Here is a 19,340-nt window from a genome sequence, read left to right as displayed (position 1 = left end):
GGAAACTTTAACTCTTTTGGATAACTTTACTAAATGACTATATGAAGTACATTATAGCTCCTTCAGTTCCCTCAAAGGATAAATTCACTGCCCACAATATTTAACTGAAATCCTAGGGAATAACTTAGCATTGAAGGAAATTGACCGTTACTTTAAGTACTAGAATGGTTGCCCAAATTTCACTGTCTGAAATGTTTTTCTCTAAACTGAGACATGGTTGAACAGTAGAAGGATGTTTATACATTTGTATGTAATGTGTGTGCACGTATGTGTATGGAGAGTAAATGAAAACAAAACAATTAGACTTTTGAAAGTTTTTTTGCTTATGTCAAGAACATCAGGACATAAAAAATTTTTACAAGCTTCTAAAATCTAACTGTTTTACAAGAGCTTCTACAATGACTTGATGTTCAATAGGAATCATTATTCCTGATGGCCGAGAACTTGTAAGATAACATTTGTTTGTAATGGTCATAGTAGCCTTTTGGTGGCTAAATAATATAGTTTAACTCTGAAAATGATTCCACCCATATGGCAGCACAGTGTTGTGGAGAAATCCTCTTCCAGATGTTGGAAAACTTGGGTTTCAGTGTGTTCCCTTAAATCAACCAACTTTGTGGCCTTTGATCCTTTGTTTCTACAATGTGGTATAGGTTGAAGATTTTATATTAGATTGTTTATAAAACATCGCCTAACTCTAAGATCCTTGGAATTTACTTGATAAATATTGAGAACTTCTAACAGACTTTGGACCCTTATGGAATGCTATATGGAGCATACGAAGGAAGTACAATCTGCAGTCTTTGCTCTCAAGGATCTTAGAAGTCAATTTACTACTTCAAAAAGTATTTATTACCCTTCATCTCTCAATAGATACAGTGCTGCATGGTAGGCTTGCAGCCATGAATAAGCCAATCCAGATTCTGCTTCCACAGACATTCTCAAGAAGACAAATTATTAAATTCAAACTTATGACCAATTTTGATTAGTATTATAATAGGACAAATACACAGAACTTAGGTTACACATATTGCAAAACAAGAAGTATAAAAGGTCAGAGAATACCTTCTAGAAGCTGCAACCTTTCAAATGAGACCTAAAGATTAAATAGTAGTTAGAAAGACCAACAGGAAAGAAAGACCATTTCATACAGAAGAAAATCATGTAAATTAATATTAGATAGTGAGTTCATTTGAGGAAATAAAATTAGTGGAATGGTGCACAGAGTCTGAGATGAAAAGAAGCAATTAATGCTTCTGAAACAATGGTGAAAATTTTAAGCTGGCACATGGTAGTTTGGTCAGTACAACTCCAAATATCAAGTATGAGGTGGTTGGTACTTGCTTTCAGAAGAAAGCATGGTATGGAGGACACAGCAGTTTTGCTGAGCCTGGAAAAGGTGAGTTGAAAAAAAAAAAAGAAATAAGGGAATATTTCAGATGGGAAATATTAAGCAAAGCACAGAAAGGTAAAAATACATTTATTTTCAACGTTCTCCATATTATCATCAAAGAATAATTTGACTGACTTTGTAATAGCAATTTATAAGAAATTAGGTGTTAAATTGTCATAGTTTTACCTTTTTAAGAAATTAAGATATCTGTAAATGTTTATTGGAATAAGTTTGAATGAGCAAACAATGCATTTTCCCTTAATTCTCTCAATGTGTTCCTGGATTGCACTAAAGATTGCTACATCACTTACGATTGTTTCCTTTTGTCTTCATACCAGATAGCATTTATTATTGAACATAACATTTCAAAAGATGCAAAAGTACTCCAGAGTAGCATCATCAATCATAATTGAGGATGGTGGGTATTGGAACAAATGTCTTCACTCATTTGTGAGGCATCCACATATTGCTTCTTCAACTGCTTCTGTGTTATTGATCAGACACAAGAAACATCTTTCTTCTGTACAGCATGACAAAACATGGAAAAATCTGAAAATTTGGGTCACAGTATTGCCTTAGGTTACAATTGCTTAGAATTTTTTTTAAAGCATAATAAACTACCAGTGTCTTTGTGGAAATAAAAATATTCCAAGTTCAAGATTAAATTTCTTACATATTTCCTTCAATTATTCAGTATTAAAGTGTATTGAGACAATGTTTATTGGAACGATGTATTGTTTGATTGATGTAAAAGTAGAGAAGATTGTTCAGTCCCTTCTATGTGCTAAGTTTTAGCACTTTTATTAACTGGACCACCTCTATGGCTAGCATTATTATAATCACTTTATAGATGAAGAAGCCCACATTCAAAGACATTTAGTAAATGAGTCAAGGTCGTGGTGCTCATACATGGTTGAGTTTGATTCCCATACTATAATTTCTGACTCCAAACCTCAGGCTCTTTTTGTTACTAAAATGGGTACACATTTTCAGTAATCAATGGCAGCTGGAGGTGATGTTTTGAAAACTAGAACATAAAAGGGAAAGTAGCAGAACTTAAAACTAGAAAACTAGAATCGACTCACAGTCAGTAAACTAGCATGGCCTTATTTTCTAAAGAAATAAGCCTCATTTTCCTACAGTTTTATTTCTTATATATTGGCATTACTTAGTTTGAACTATGCTATTTTCCCTAAAGATGTATACCTTAAATATTTCTCTTTTCATTTGTTACTGTTGAGATCTGATAAGGGGAGAAAACTCGGAAAAAGGGGATCAAGCTAGATGAAGAGTGGCAAGAGATGAAGATAGTCAAATCTACCATTTCCAATGAAGAAATGTAACACATATGATGATCTGCTACTTTATAAACTAGGTTTTATAGGCCTTTAATTGCTATTCAAAGTAAACTGCAGTCAGATTTAAGAAGAACTGGAGATGAGTGAAAATAGGAGTGAAAGATTCAGAGAAGTTATAATCAAAGAACAAGAAAAAAAATTCAGCATAACACTTTGTCATGGGAACCATTCAGTCACCATGAAACAGCCACACAAAGCACACTACCTTCCTCTTTGTATTGGACTCTTTTCCTTGTGGAGGGAAAGTTCAATTTTCCAACATCCTCTGCTGTTGGAGATGGACCTATGATACAGTACTGTCCAACATTTTCTAGATTAAAAAAAAAAAACGCCCAGAGAAGATGTCACTTCCCAAATTAAAAATAAAATTCATCCTTCATTCTTTCTTTAATAGAAAAGTTGCATGCTCATACTTTTAGTTTCCCATAATGTTGTCTGAGCAAAAAGTGATAACAGGGGAAAGATATTTTGAATATAACCTAGAGCTATGCATAAAAATAAAGAAGAGAGCATCAAGATGGAGAGGAGGACTTTCAATTAGAATTCACATAATATGTCTTGAGGCCTTCACAGCATCCATGAACACACCAATGTCCTTATAGAAGAGGCATATTTGGAAAGAGTTCCATTTAAAATGCCATAAGAACCATTGGTTGGGGCAGAAGGATGAGTGGGGTGAGCATTTGACAGAATAAGACACAGAAAATACAAAAAGTTGTAGTAAACAACAAGATAGCATTTACATCAAGATTTTAAAAATGAAATATCTCTAGATAAAGATATGTTTAACTATTTTGAGCTGTAGAACTTGACCCTAGTAGAGTACAAGTTTTGGAAACTCTTAAAAGTTTTAAAGACTTATTGCCTCGGGCCGGGTGTGGTGGCTCAAGCCTGTAATCCCAGCACTTTGGGAGGCCAAGGCGGGTGGATCATGAGGTCAAGAGATCGAGTCCATCCTTGTCAACATAGTGAAACCCCGTCTCTGCTAAAAATACAAAAAATTAGCTGGGCATGGTGGAGCACGCTTGTAATCCCAACTATTCGGGAGGCTGAGGCAGGAGAATTGCCTGAACCCAGGAGGCGGAGGTTGCGGTGAGCCGAGATCGCGCCATTGCACTTCAGCCTGGGTAACAGCAGCGAAACTCCGTCTCAAAAAAAAAATAACAACTTATAGCCTCTTTAAGATACTTATATCATTATTATTAAATGTGATAACAATAATTAGTAATGTAGTTTCATATGTTATTTGTGTTCTCAGAGGTAATATGTTTATAAACTGTCAGTCTAATACAAATGTGCACGTGTACACAACACATGTGATATGCAGTCATTCATCAATATGTATTGAGAGTGTTATACTCCGCCAGATGAGAGGATTAGAAAGATGTGAGTCTATGTCCTTATCTTTACTCAAAAATTGAAAAATCTTACATGGGAAGCAAGACAGCAAAAATGGTACAGAGTAGCACTTGTTAATTATATATAACATTTTAATTTAGATTCAGTATCACTCAGTACTTGTGACAAACAAGTGTATATTACGTCTAATTGGCTTCTGCCATCATTTTAATTAGGATAGCTATAATTTTTGGTACTAAAATAAAATATATTTCTTAGAAACAGAAAAGTCTTCACTTGATTATACTTTAGTTAGAGGTTACTAATGAAACTGTTTACTGCAGGAAACAGTAACTTCCATCCAATCCTCCTTATTCCACATGCCCCCCACTCCAGCCCCGCCTCCAGTAGGCTTTTCCATCTACCCAGTGGCTCCAGACAAAAACACAGGCAATTTCATCGATCTGTGATTCTTTTCCTCTTTTACTATCACGTCTAAAGTCCAAGTTACCATCATCTTTGACCTGCATTAAGACATTAACTAGTCTCTTAACTAGTCTCCAGTCTTCCACTCTAGACTTTGTATAATGTAATACCTAAAAAGACCAATGAAGACTTGCATCTTAAAGTGTAATCAGATTATTTACTTTTTTCTGTTTAAAATTGTTCTTAATTTCCCATTATACTTAGAGTTTAAATCTAGATTAAATGCATACATACCAGCACCAGCCTGATCTGTTTTATGCCCATTATTTTTGTTTTTGTTAGTTAAGAACAACATAGATTCCAAGTATATTTTTTCATATATGAATTGAAACATGACAGATAAAACTAAATTCTGCTTTATACATTCATGGGACTAATGTTGAATCAATTATTTCCATCACTCACTTTGCAAATCTTTTCTTCCATGCTTTTGTACACATTTTATATGTATTTATAGTGTTATGTTACATTTTAAAATGAAAATAATTTTAATTTTGTTCAGTCAAATTCACCAAGTTATTTATTTATGATTTGTTCAACACACTTTTCAATATTGAAATTATGCAAATTCTTCTATAATTGCTCTAATAATTTTAGTTTAAGCTTTTCTCATTAGGCTTTTTATTCATTTAGATTTTCATTTGCATCTATACATAAGTGATCTTGGAATTTCAAAACCACTTATTAAAGATACCACTTTTCCAAATTCTAAATTTATATGTATATGTGTGTATACATATATATATATCTTCAGAACCTCTGTTTCATTGTTCTATAGGCCAACTTACGTCAACATTCACATTTCACTATTTTGTAACTGTGTCTGGGCCGGGCACAGTGGTTCACACCTGTTAATCCCAGCACTTTGGGAGGCCAAGGCAGAAGGATTACAAGGTCAGGAGATAGAGACCATCCTGGCTAACACAGTGAAACCTCACCTCTACTAGAAATACTATTAGCCAGGCATGGTGGCACATGCCTGTAGTCCCAGTTACTTGGGAGGCTGAGGCAGGAGAATCACTTGGACCAGGCAGGTAGAGATTGCAGTGAGCCGAGATTGCACCACTGCACTCCAGCCTGGGCAACAGAGTGAGAGTTCGTCTCAAAAAAATAAAATAAAACAAAATCAAATAATAGTAATTATTATGTCTTCATCTTATACTGTACTATGTGGTAAGAAAAGCATCTCCCTTCTTTTTTATTTATCCATGTATCTATCTATCTATCATCTGTCTATCATCTGTCTGTCATCTATCATCTCTTTATATATTTAGTTTTGAGACAGCATTCTGACTGTTATCTAGGCTGGAGTGCAGTGTTATAGTGACAGCTCACTGCAGCCTTAACATCCAGGGCTCCAGTGATCCTCCCACCTCAGCCTCTTAAGTAGCTGGGACTAAAGGCATATGCCACCACACCTGGCTAATTTTCTTTTAGTAGAGAAGAGATCTTCCTGCATTATGCAGGTTAGTCTCAAACTACCAGCTTTAAGTGATCCTTCTGCATTGGAATCCCAAAGTGTTGGGATTATAGACATGAGCTGCTGTGACTGGCCTTCTCTTTCTTTATAATTATGTTTCGATATTTTGGGTTTTTTTCTTGCTTGTGTAAAATTGTACTTGAATTTTAGAAATTTTAGAATGAGTTTATTATGTCCCAAGATTTGAAGATTATTTTAAATTTATAGATTTGTTGGGGGAGATGAGCTGACAGTTTAACAAGATGACTCTTTCCATTCATAAATCTGTATAGCACTCCATTTATTTAGACTTTCTTTTATGTCTATTAATTTATTCACAGTGTTATCTATATGATTATTGTACATTTGCTATTTAGTTTGGACCTTGGTATATTCCTAACCTGCTTTTGTAAATGGGATCCATTATATTTAATATTATATTAAAAAATGTTGATTCCTGATGAATACTGACTTTATGAAAACTAATATATATCTTTCCATTGTGCTAAACTACTGAAAAATGTTTGTTAATATTTGACCAAAATCATTATTACACAACCTTTTCACAAATGTTTTGCCTTCAGATCATTTTAAAAAATCAACATTATGTACTGTATCACAATGATAATCTTTAATTAAAAAACAAATGTAAGTTGATCATTCCCATTATACAAATAAAGACACTGAGCCACAGAGAGTTTGAAACAGTGCCTAAGGCCACAAAGTGTATAAGGAGCTCTGTTAGGGTTTATATCCAAGTTTTCCTAAATTCCTAACCTGTATCTATAGGTTCCAAAGAACATTAAACCAAATGGCAATCTTTCCTGTATGCAGAGTAAGACTGACTACTGTCCTCATTATTTGAAAAGATAAAAGAAAGAAGAAAGAGACACACAGTCAAATATTCTCATCTTCATTCTCCTCAGCTACACAGCTGGAGAGTCTAGAGCCAAATGACCAAGCAACTGAGGGTATAAGATTTCAAAGGGGTTTGGTACTCATTGATTGTTCTAGTGAATGTTTGTAAAATATTTGACCATTAAAATAATCGAACCACTCTACCAATTTTGGACTTGTTTCTGGGCCATATTTTCATCCATACTTCCTTTTTAGTGTTTAAAATGCACACTGAATCTCAATCAGCAACGTGGATGATGATAAAACTCTAGATATAATTGCAACATCTCTTGCAAATTAAAATGTTTTGATGAGACTGGTGGCAACAGAGTAGCCCTCATCTACTTAGAGCTAACCATCCCCATGTCAATTTTCACTATTACATTTTTGGTGCGATTATCACCACATATTCTCTATTATCACATTGCATTTCCAGGGACAATATAGCTGTAGAGATCACAGCTAAAGAAAGTTTTCAAATTCTTACTCTATACTGAAATGCTGAACCATCACCTTAAGATACACAGAATCACTTTCATTTTTTGCTGGCACCTCTTTGAGGCACAATATTTTCAAAAGATTTAAACTTAATGGAGTATTTCTACAAAAGTTCATGACCACAAGGCAAAACTCATTCATCATTACTTATTGTGTGTCGCTTTTATAACACAAGTTTAGAACAGACTTTGGATTTCAGAAGACACCTGCAGATTTTCCTGACGTCTGAAAGCAGGGATGAATAGTCAGCTGGGTCACCTCTCACCTCGTATTGAGGCAATACAGCAGTTACAGCTAAGTAAGAGAGAGTTGGGTCATCCTCTCCAATGCAAACAAAACATATTTATAATACTGTCATTGCACTTATAAATGTATTCTGTAACAGCAAAAAATAGTATATTTAGTAGCAGTTTTTATTTTTTTAATTAATTTTGGTTTTTGTTCTTCTACTATTTTCTCCAAATATGGTAAGAGATGTATCTTGGCTACAATTAAAAATGAACAAATAATAATTAATCCAATTCATTTCATTCCTTCATCTTCTTGTGCTTTTAATTTGCTGTTTTCAGTGCTGCAATATAGAATTTTAGGTAGTGGTACTTAGGTATACCAAAAGCTGTATTTCAAAGTAGCTAATTGAAAACATCTGTAGACTGGATTCAAATATTTTTGCATCAGCTAAACTGTGGAATTTACACAATTGACAAAAATTATACATATCTGACATTCTGATGATTTAAGAAAAGAAGAAAAATATATTTTCAAAAGCAGCCCTTCTACCAAATGAATAAAAAGTAGTTCTTCAAATGTGATGCAGGGATAGGAACCCTCACTAGGCTAGTATTTTGGCTGGTGATGTGAAGAGCACAATTACTGTCTTATATATTTATGTCTTTCCCCCTAGTGTAACCACTCTTTCCAATGTATTGGTTGTCCTTCAGAAAATTGTCAACATGTCTAAAAACACAGACATTTTAAACATACTACACTCTCCTTTTAATACAAATGGAGGTATAATGTATCATGCGTATCATCTTGCATGCCACATTCATGTTTTATTAATGACTATAACACACACGAAAGTGTATAAAACATTAACTTAGGTGTAATGAATTATTGTTGCATGAACCACAATGCTATCACCACCCAGTTTAACAAATAGAATATTGCCAACACAGACTTACATAGAGTCTAGCAGATAAAATGGGAAACTTTCTATACTGGAAACAAAAAAGCTAAAATTCATTACATTCACTTCTTGATTTTCTTCCTTACCACTTACAGATGATAACTAAATTCCATAATTTGGCTCTTCCTGTTTTTGAATTTCATCAAAAGTATTCTTTAGTGTTTAACCTTTTCTGGTGAGAAACATTATGTATTTCAGATTAAAGTATTTCATGTGTAGTTATAGCCTGTATGGTATCATATTATAAAAACAAACAATTTACTTATTTTCTTGGTTGATAGATATTTTAATTGTTTATAGTATTGACATTTATATATAGTATATAATACTTCTCTGTACATTTTATTTTAAAAGTTATATACCTTGGAGGTCTTTTTTATATTTGTATGTGAATGTCATATATATGATAAACACATATGTGTGCTACATAATATGATATACATATATAGACATGATATATATTATGCACATTATGTATTTGCATTGCTCACACATACATTTCCTCTCTAAAACAAATATATTTCTTTTAAATGACTACACAGTTTCCATCTGTGGCTATAGAATGTTTTTAACACGTGTTTTATTGAAGGGCATTTACATTGTGCTTAATCTTAGGATATTACAAACAATTCTATTGTACATCCTACTACATTTGTCTTTGCACACTTATATTGGAGGGCAAAAAATCCAGTAATAGAATCTCTGGATCAAGTAAATTATATCTTCATTTCTTAAACAAATGTTGCTACTTTTTTCAAAAGAAACTATCTGACCCAATATTCTTTTGTACCCCGTTTATAACATTCTATTAAATCTAATGCTTCGTTTATTTCAGCATATGTTTTGAATATCTGCTACATGGAGCTTGGTAGGTGAGAATGTACATAAAATATTTGTAGGGTGAGGGCTTTGACAGAGAACGTCTTCTGGTAATTGGATGTTATTGAAGTAAATTAATAAATTTGAAGACTATCTATGAAAGTCAAGCATAGGCCATTTTTCTGTTCATGAGAAGGCTTAAAATTAATGAAACTGGAGAGAAATGCCAATTACCAGTCCCTAGACTACAGATAAATGAAGAATTTCCTTCTTTGCGGTAATCGTTGAAAATTAATGAGAAGAGGCAAGGAGGTCATTATTTCAAAAGAAAGGTTCTAGAGATGTTTGGTCCCTTTCATTTTTGTTTCATCACATCTTTTGACATTTATGTCTAAAAATATACATCAGCAAAAAAAAAAAAAAAAAATCACTTACACTGCCTGCCAAAACACACAACTTGGACTTCATCCAGAACCAGTTTTGAAGAATGTGAAGCTTATCTTCAGATTTTATCATTTCCCATGTCATGGTTTCCTTATTTGGATTTCTTGTCATTCTTAACTTCCTATTTTTAGAGAACTACACAGCCTTCTAGCATCCTCCTTCTTTCCTGTAGAAATTCTTCTATCACATGGTCCATTCACACATGCTCTAAGGGAAACTGACTAAGTAAACAGATCCGAGCTATAGCATCAACTCCTGATTATAAATTGTTGCACTATATCTCCCAAATTTTAGCCTTTGGAACATTACCTTGTGCAGCACTCTGGTATTTGTGCCTTAAAGACAAGGATATATATTTTTTACATCATTATCTTATCTATATCAAGAAAGCGGACTCTTTGCAAACTAATAGGTAGAACTGAAAATGAAAATATATATCAAAAAGAACCTTAAGAAGAATAAGCAATGGTAAACAGTAGCTGAGAAAAGAGGAGTTGAAGGTTAAGCAGGAAAATAGATTTTGAAAATTTTTAAAATATCTACATAATGTATTAGTCATACATGGGCTTAAATAAACACTTGAATTTATTTAGAATAAAGCTAACACTTTCCTAGGAAATACTTTGTCATTAGAAAACAGTAGCAATTGTGCCTTATTGCATAATTGCCTTTCTGTTTCATTTGTTTTGAAATTGACATTGAAAGAAACAAATGCATTTTTAAAGGTGGAAAACTTGAGAATAATTATGTCAATAATAACCACACAAATAAAATGAAGCCTCACAGAACTATAACATATAGTGAAAACAGTAAAACCATTGAGGTATTTTAATTTGAGCTAAGCAAAGAGAAAGCAAGAAATACTTTTAAAAACTTGGTTTACTATGAAGAAACATTAACACCAATAGTTGAAGATAATACCTGTGTTATGTCTTCCTTTCCCAGAGATTTGAATTTATTTTCATGAAAATTACCGAAATGAGGCATAATAACATGACTCTTCGGAGACATTGTTTAATAAATCAGTCTTCATTCTTATATTTCATCTAGGGTTGCTAACACATGGTTTACTAACTTAACCCTTTATTTCTCCATCTATAAAATCAGGATAATACCTGTTAAAAAGATTTTATTTGTTATTCAACTAATACACAGTATGAAAGTAATTAGCATGTCTAAAGACTGTCTCTAACAGACAGGTAAGTAACCACTAGTGAGTGAGAAAAGCGTTATCATGATCAACTTAATATTCTTGATCTGGTCAGCATGAGTAGCAGTAATACTCAAATAGGCTGATACTCAACTTGTCATGTGATAGTCCCATACTTAATATACCTGTATAATGCGGTAGGGGAGAGTTTCCCTTTGTTTCTTTAGTCTATGCATTTACCAGAAGAGGTAAAATTACCGTGAAATATTGCCATAACCTAAAATCTTAATTCTTTTCTGTGTCTCAAACTATTTGAGAGGATAAATTCCCAGTTGAAACATTTCCCCTAACTTCTGCTGATCTCATAAACAAAGCAGAGGCAGCAATGAAATACCTTTTGTAGGGCTGAAGTCATGGGACGGCACCGTTAAGGTAAAATGAGAAGACAAATACCATGGCCCTGCCTGACAGCTCTGCTGTATTAGCAGAAGTTTCTTGAGGTGGCAGAATAAAGCCCTGGGCAACATATGCTATGACAGTCATGGTCATGGCCTATTTCTGTTATTTCCTTTTTATATTAGCTTGCATTGTTAGCAATTTCCTACCCATCTATGAGATCTCTCTAAGGCATTGCAAGAGTTAGGATTTGATACATAGAGAAAAAAGTAATGATATGAAAGAAAGACAGAGAAATAATAAATGATAGATACAGTAAAATACATTAAAGTGAAACATTTTTACTGCATGCATTTATAAAACATATGAGTTATATATGCATTTCTCATTTGTTTTAAGACTCTGACACATCATTGTAGATATCATCACCAGTCCAGGCATGTCGTGATTTTCTTTGCCCACTTAGACATTTAGTGAAGAAAGCCAATCATTTCTTGCCTCTATCTGTCCATTGCTTTTTTTTTTTGCCCTTTAGTGTAAAATTATATGTATATTGAGTTTTGGGGAAAAATGTTAAAACTGATTTTTAACTGGCTTGACTATAGCATTAACAAGCTATAAGCTTAAATTAATATGCTAAATTGTAAGAAAATACAGTATTTTGAATTCACAATGTATTTAAACATTTTAGTTTTCTGATTATAAAATGCAATAATAATGTGTGCATTCATGATTTTTGAGTTTTTAGGAAGTTGTATTTTCTGCATATAGAATTTAAGGTTTAGAAATTGTATCCACTGATTTTTTTATCCTTCAGAAATTAGTATTATACATTTCCTATGTGTATACCCTTGTGCAACATTATGAATGGTTGTACAAAATATGGTGCTACACTCAAAGAATTTATGCCATAATAGTTGGGATTTGATATATGGAGAAACCATTCAAAATAGTATGTGTTCTTGGCATGAGTGTCTACCTTTTCCCAAACCCAAAGATGCCTTCAGGAAATGATGAAGTACAAAATGACAAGTGATTGTAATATGGACATCAAATTACAGAATTTACACTTGCACTGATTCTGACTGCAATCTCTGTATATACAGCATACCACAATTTTTCTTTTTTAGTATATGGGATGATGTTATATAAAAATTTATATAAAAATTCAGTTTATTTTCCTCAAGGCATTATTTGCTTTTTCTATCACAAACCCTCTCAATTTCCTTCCAAAACCTTCCCTGAATGTGGGGCTATCCAAACAAGGAATTTAAGACCTGGAATTAATGCAATTTTTTATTTGCATGTGGGTTTTCATATTATAATGCTAATACCATAAAGTAGGAATTATTGCTGAGACAACAGAATGGGCAGGTGCTGTTTCAGCCACTATTGACACCTGTTTGGATAAGCTCTTACTTCATTGTTGGATTACCTCATACTACAAAATTCTTTAATTTTCTTGTCCTTATATTTTCCACTTCTTTGCAAACCAGAGGTTTGTTCTTCTAAAATCACTGACTTCACACATTCTATTTCAATAATAAAACATGGATGGGTTTCCCCTTCTTTTTTTCTGAAACAAGTATTTTTCTTCTGAACATTTCCAACCATTCAACATTCTATATATGCCTTTCCAAATAATTGACATATAACGAAAAACCCGACATGTGGTTTATAATTACATTAACATAGGACTCACAATTGGCGCTGAGCAATATATAGTGTTAGAGGTGGACTGTCTTGGAAAATCATGTGTGCTTTTCAACCGCTCTATGACATTCATTTTGTTCCTGTTCACTTTTTATTGTCAATGTCAATATGCATAATTCCTTTCACTTACTCCATTTGTTTCAACAAAGTGGAATCACTTTACTTTTCATCACAATTAAGCCAGCATTTTTTTATCCTTCTAAGATGCTAATCTAGACATTTTTAATGGCATGTTTAATTTCTTGCAACAAGAAATCTTGAATCCTTCTGTCACAGACATGTTTTCACATACTTTATGAAGGCAACATTTTTTATTTGTTTCTAGAGAAGAATATTATTACAGATTACATTTACCAGCCTACTTGTTCACACTGCATTTTCCACATGAGTACTTGTGTAAAGCATGATTATCCAGAGATTGCTGAGGTATTCAATGGCAAGGATTTTCCTTTTTAAAAAGAAAAGTCAGACATTTATTTAGTGCCACTGTTTTCATTGCTTTCTTCATTTCCACTTACAATATGATGCCATATGTATACGATCATACAAACTATATATTTTGAGGTTCTACAAAATCTAGAATGGTTTCTTTGATTCTAGTTTGAAGACACTTAAACTCATTTCTCCTACCAAATTCTGAACTTATTAGACAATAATAAAAGAAATTAAAATAAAGAGAAGAAAACATATTACTTTTGTTACTGATAAAGGATGAGTTGGAAATGGTAACTCAATGAAAAGGCCAATGTGTCTGCAAATTCCTTTTCCTCCTTCCCCACCCACCTGTTCACATAGGCCAATGTGTGCATCTGCAGAGAACTCAGAATGAACTGAGATGCTACCTTGTACTTTTCCAGGAAGATCAAAAGGAAAAACTGATCATTTTTTTTTTAGGCTTAGGACATTTGAAGCATAAATATTTCCTAAATTAAGAGACATAAGAATTTCTTTTCTCTCTAGGCAAATTACTCCACTTTTGTGGGAAGGAGAAACAAGTAATGCGTTCTTATAAGGAACCATATAAGAAACAATTTCTCTTATGAAAATTAAAATCAGAAGAAAGAGATTTTCTTTATTGGATGCACATTATTGAGTGTCTGAAAACCAAAAGTAATGTCAAATATTTTACCAATCAAAATCAAGTCATTCAAAAACATAGTATACATGGCAGTTTTTTAAAAAAGTATGCCAATGTACCAAACAGAATATAATAATTAAAAAACAAATACAGGGATTTTATTTAAAAATCTATTTTGTACTTTTTCCTTTTGTTTCCACCATTTGAATCTTTTTTCTTTGTAAGTTATACTACCTCTTCTACAGTGGCCTGGTTTATAGTTATAGGCACTTTTAGTGTTGAATTCCAATTACTCAGAAAATCTCAGGTATACAGCACCTTCAGTGTATAATTTCCAAAATACATTAACAAATAAGTCAAAAACAAACAAATCAATAACTGAATGATTTTGAAAAGGTATATATTGAATTAGACATATTAAATACAAATATTTATAAAATGAGAGAAAATTTGCATAAAATGGCTTACGTGGTATATTTACAATGTGCTAGATGAAAGTGCCATGCAGAAATTAACACACATGTGTCTGATCACATTAAACACTCAAATGTATGTATGAGTTGCAAGTCCATATTAATTAACATTACTTTTAATAAACTTCCCATTTTAGAACAGTTCCTGATTTACACAAAGGTTATGAAGTTAATATAGAGAGTTCCCATAAAAGCCCACACACTGTTTGCTCTTGTATTTATTATCATCTCACATTATTGTTGTGCATTTGCCACAATTAGGGAACCAATATGTAAACATCATTACTAACTAAAGTCCATAATGTACTCAGATGTCCTTAGATTTTATTGACTTTCTTTCTTTCACTTTAGAATCTCATCCAGGATGAATGTGTTCTGTGTCACTTTCATATACATTCATCAATGTGGGGTTTGGCTTTTTGTGAGCACTTCCTTATATGAATATATATGTGATTCAAGTTTCTTTCCTATATAGTTTTTCTTCTGCTTAAAGAATTTCTTTAACACTTAGAGCAGAGTAGGCTTGCTAGTGATAAATTCCTTCAGTTTTTATTTGTCCAAGAAAGTCTTTATTTTCTCCTTCACCTTTGAAGGATAAATTTTATAGGATACAGAATTCTATAATTGTGTTGTTTTTCTTCAATACTATAAATACTACATTCCACTTCCTATTTTTTTAAACAGGGTTTCCAGTAAGTGTTCTATTTTTTTTTTAACAGTGTTTCCAGTAAGCATACTGGAATTCCTACAATTGTTTCTCTATAAGAAATGTGTTTCCCCTTACCCTTGCTGCTTTCAAGAGATTCATATTTGTCTTTTGTTTTGTTTAGTTTAAATATGATATGCCTTGGCAGGGGTGTGCATGTATGTGCGTTGGTATTTATCCTGTACAGTGTTCCCTGACCTGTTTTAAACCTCTGTTTCGGTGTCAGTCATTAATATTGAACAGTTCTCCATCTTTTTTACTTCAATATTTTCTCTGTTTCTTTCCTATTCCTTATTCTTCTGTCATCCCTATTATGCATATGTTACAACTTTTTGAGTTATCCCACAATCCTTGGAAAATCTGTTCTTTTTTAAAAATTTTCTTCCTCTGTATTTTAGTTTGGAAAGTTTTTATTCACATATCTTTCAATTAAGTGATTTTTTTCTCAGCCATGTTGACTACTGATGAGCCACATAAGTCATCCTTCAATTTTGTTACAGCTTGTTTGTTTTTAATCAATCTTTCCTTGGAGTTTCCATCTTTCTGATTATCTCATCAGTACATGCATGTTGTCTACTTTTTTATTAAAGACCATAAGATATTCATACCTTTTTTAATTATTTGAAAGCTAGACATGATGTGTTAGGTAACAGGAGCTGCAATAAAACAGGTATTGACTGTGAGATTTTAGGTTTTGTTGGCTGGAATTTATATTTTGCTGGCTACAGTTGTAGGTCCCAGAGGCTTCAAATACTATAATGTTCCTGTTTTTGTTTCTCATCTTTACTTTGGACATCCTTAAGTCTCTTTTCCAAAAAAAAAAAAAAAAAATCCGTGTCTTCCAATTAATTTCAAATTTAATTCACTCTTATCATATTGAATTCCGGTACCCTATTGGTTGACGGTAGGTGTGGCAGAGAGGAGACTTTTGTGATCTTTCCTTTAAATCTTAGTCTCTATTTGGCCTGCAACTTGGTACTGTATTTCAAAACTGTTTCTAAAAAGACTATATATACACACACACACACACACACACACACACACACATATATTCTCTTATATATTATACTTATATTACATATATATATTAGTTTAAAAAGTTTCCTCTCTCTCTCTCTCTCTCTCTCTCAATTTATATAAGTCACCAATATATGAGACTTATATATAACATATATATATGTCATTGATGTCTTACATTAGTTGGGTGCAGCCTTCCCAATCTAGTGCTGATCTCACTTGATTTACGTTATTTTTTCCTTCAAATGACACTGGATGGCTAGAGAAAGCCGGAGTAGGAAAAAAACATGCTGCTTTTAGCTGAAATAAGGCTCTGACACAGTTTTTTACCCCGAAAAGTAAGCCGTTATTAAGGAAAAAGTCCTGGGTATATCTTGCAATAATTTTTTTTTCTCCTCTTTCTCTCAGAGACATAAGTTGATCATTCTGAAATCTTCACCATGAAAACGTGGTGGAGTTTCTGGAGGTAAGCCCAGAGAAGTTTAAGTGGCCCCCTAAGGCTAACCCAAACGTTCTTACTCATGCTAGGTAACATTCAGTATCCACTTGGACACTTAACTCACATCATATACAAAAATTAACTCAAAATGGATGAAAGACCTAAAGGTAAAAGCTAAAACTAAAATGTCCTTAGCAGAAAATGTAAGTGTAAAAATCTGTGATTTTTGTATTCATCAATGGTTTCTTAGTCATGATACCAAAAACATAAGAAGTGACCACAAAAAATAGATAAATTTGACCTTATCAAAATTGAAAACTTTGTGCTCCTAAGGTCACTTTCAAGAAAGTGACGTATATTCAAAATAGGCAAAAGATGAAGACACTCAAGAGGAAATCAAGACATGAATGTATATGTATATGCAAAATGTGGTATATACATGCAAGGGAATATCACTTTTTTTTAAAGAAAAGGGGATTCTGGCACATTCTACAAAATACATGAATTTTGTAGACCACTGCACTCTGGCCTATGCAACAGAGCAAGACCCTGTCTTTAAAAGACTTTTAGTTACTTCAACAAAATTGTAGGATGCAAGCTCATTATGAAAATATCAACCGTGTTTCTATACACAAGTGATAAATTAAAAGAATTGGAATTAAAATATCATGTAAAAATTACAAAATATTAAATAGTAGGGTAAACCCAACTACAGATATTCATGATTGTACACTCAATCATTGATGAGAATCATTAAATAAGAAATGAAATTACTGGAGTTAAACTGTTTGTTGTGATTGGAAGTTTCCATATTGTAAGATGACAGTTCTTCCCAAATTCACTTATAAATTCCATAGGACCACTATCAAAATTCAAGCAGGTTGTCTTGTTGTGGCTATGGTTAGAAATTGACAAGATAATTCTAAAATTCATGTAAATATGCAGAGACCTGAAATAGTAAGAACAACTTTGACAAAAGCACAAAGTTTAAGGTTTTACATTACCTAGCATTAAAACTTATTATAAAGCCACAGTAATCACGCCCTCATTACATTCATGATAAGATAGACAAACAGATCAATTGAATAAATAGAGAATCCAGATAATAGCCCACTTATATATATATTCAATTGATTTTCAACAAAGATGCAAAGGCAATTCAGCAGAGAAGCTGTAAAACTTTCAAAAAATTTTGCTGAATTGGATATCTATGTGCATAAAATGAATGTCTATCCATGATTTTGTACTTATACAGAATTAATTCAAAATAAATTATAATCCTGAATGTATTGTGAGAACTAGAAGTTTTTGACCATTGTTATGCAAAGATTTCTTTGATACAGCAAAAGTAAAATCCATAAACCACAAAAATTTATTAAATTATCTCACCAAAATTAAGAGTTGTTCTTTGAAAGGCACTGTTAAGAGTATAAGAAGACAAATCCTGCAGACAAAATTGTAAAATTACATATCTGATAAGAGATTTATATCTAGATATATACATGTAACTCTCAAACTCAATGTTATGAAAGCAAATGACCTAATACAAAATGAGTCAAAATTCTAAAGACACTTCTGGAAAGATATTATTTTGCTGAATAAGGACATATAAAGATGTTCAACATGATTTGTCATTAGAGAAATTCATATTAAAATCATAGGATAACATCTACTATTTAGAATGATTATAATTAAAAACATGGACCACACTAAGTGTTGGTGTGGTTGTGGTACAACGAACTTTCATAGTTTCTTAGCAAGAATGCAATATGTCAGAATCATTTTGAAAATCTGCTTCTCGGTTTCTTCAAAACCTAAACATGCATGCATATATGGTCCTGCTGTTCCATTCCCAGGCATCAACCTAAGATAAATGAAAGCTTATATCCATACCAAGACATTTCTCCAAACATTTATAATGTTTTATTTGTAATATTACCAAACTGAAAACAACTCAAGTGATTTTGAGGAAGGTAAGCACATTGTGGTATATACCACTCAGCTATAAAGACTGCAGCAGGAATCTCAAAATCATTATGACTAGTGAAAGAAGTTAACCAAAAAGAGTATATACATTGTTATTTATTTTTAAAATGTCTGATAATTATACTAATCTGTAGTGACCCAAAGTAGGTCAGTGGCTACTTGGTGATGAGAGGAGAAAGTAGATCAAAAGGGTAGTGTACGAGGATACACAGGTGAGTGAGAAAACTTGGGTGTGAAAGGTATGGTCAGTATCTTGATTAGCTTTCTTTCACAAGTGCATGCCTATGTCACAATATATCTAATTATACACTTTACATTTAACTAATTGTATGTTGACTTTAATAAACTATAAATACAGTATTAAAGGCATTCTTAAACCTCCAACTTTTATGATGTGTGTCAATTAGGAGATTACTACAGAGACAGAAAACATTCTACCCTTAGAAAGATTATGCCCCAAATAAAATAGTCTCATTACCATACAGTATATCTCTTTGGTCA

Source organism: Callithrix jacchus, chromosome 1 (assembly GCF_049354715.1).
Source record: "Callithrix jacchus isolate 240 chromosome 1, calJac240_pri, whole genome shotgun sequence".
NCBI classification, from domain to species: Eukaryota; Metazoa; Chordata; class Mammalia; order Primates; family Cebidae; genus Callithrix; species Callithrix jacchus.
This window is presented reverse-complemented; position numbering follows the sequence as displayed.